Raw genomic sequence first — 1,108 nt, 5'->3', positions numbered from 1 at the left:
AACAAATCAAAGATGCTATTAGAGAGGAACTTGATGAAGTGGTTACATTCCAAGCAAGGATAAAATACTTGCGGTAATAATGTCCTATTCCATGATGATAACAAATGTAATTATTCGGCTTTGATTTTATAATGTTCTAGTTATGTCATTTCATCTCCAAAATCATTATAAGTATATAGCAGAAAAACCTACAATGATCAATTGAAATTTCAGAAGAATGTACATAGAAATATATTCTATAACATAAACCTTTTAATCAGGAATTAAATTACTCCCAGTAAACAAACATAAAAAAAAACATCTGAAAAATGTCCAACTGCTTTTTCCTAATAATGATTTGCTGATACAAAAAACCTCAGTAATGAAGAGTGGTGTCGAATATGCTTTGATTGTCTCCAACCAGGTCATTCGATAGATTTTGGTCCCATATCGTTATAACAATTAAAAGAAGTTATACGAGAGTTTTTTGTATCGAAGGAAATCAGCGGTGGCCTTCTTTAAACCTCCTTAGTGCCATTGATGGCCAGAGACGAACATGTTTCGGACAAGTTTCTTGCAAATAAGGAAGTTAGTGCCATTCGGAGGAGTGGAAAACTCCTGAAAGTTAGACAAAAATTGGTCCACAGATTTATATTTACTTTTTGAAGTCATCGTTCCTTCTTCAACTAAAATCTAATCATTTCATTTAGAATGGGAATGTAGGATATTTCAATCTTCTTACATTCTGTGTATAAAAAAAAGAAAAAAAGTTTTCAAAAAAGTGAGTTGTACGTGTTTTGAAATACTAGTTTTTCCGTAACTACATGTTGTAACCTTAGTCAGTGATGTTTTATAACCAGTTAAGAACGAAAAACACCTTAACCGCAAATATAACGTAGGTGGAAAGTAGTTACAATTATTTATATCTAAAGTACTTGTCCTGTCATATACTCTCTTTGATTACTTTTTGCGTAAACCATATACATTTAAATATCAATAGTATCTTGGAAAGAGATTAGTTGAAGCAAAGCTATTAACTGGCAAAAATTGTAAGGCTAATTAAGACATTCTGATTCTGGTAAAATTTGGTTAACAATACCAAAAAGGGAAAAAAATTTTGCTTTTGCTT

Source organism: Palaemon carinicauda, chromosome 5, assembly GCF_036898095.1.
Source record: "Palaemon carinicauda isolate YSFRI2023 chromosome 5, ASM3689809v2, whole genome shotgun sequence".
NCBI classification, from domain to species: Eukaryota; Metazoa; Arthropoda; class Malacostraca; order Decapoda; family Palaemonidae; genus Palaemon; species Palaemon carinicauda.
The sequence above is the reverse complement of the archived record's forward strand: the minus strand, read 5'-3'. Positions refer to the sequence as shown.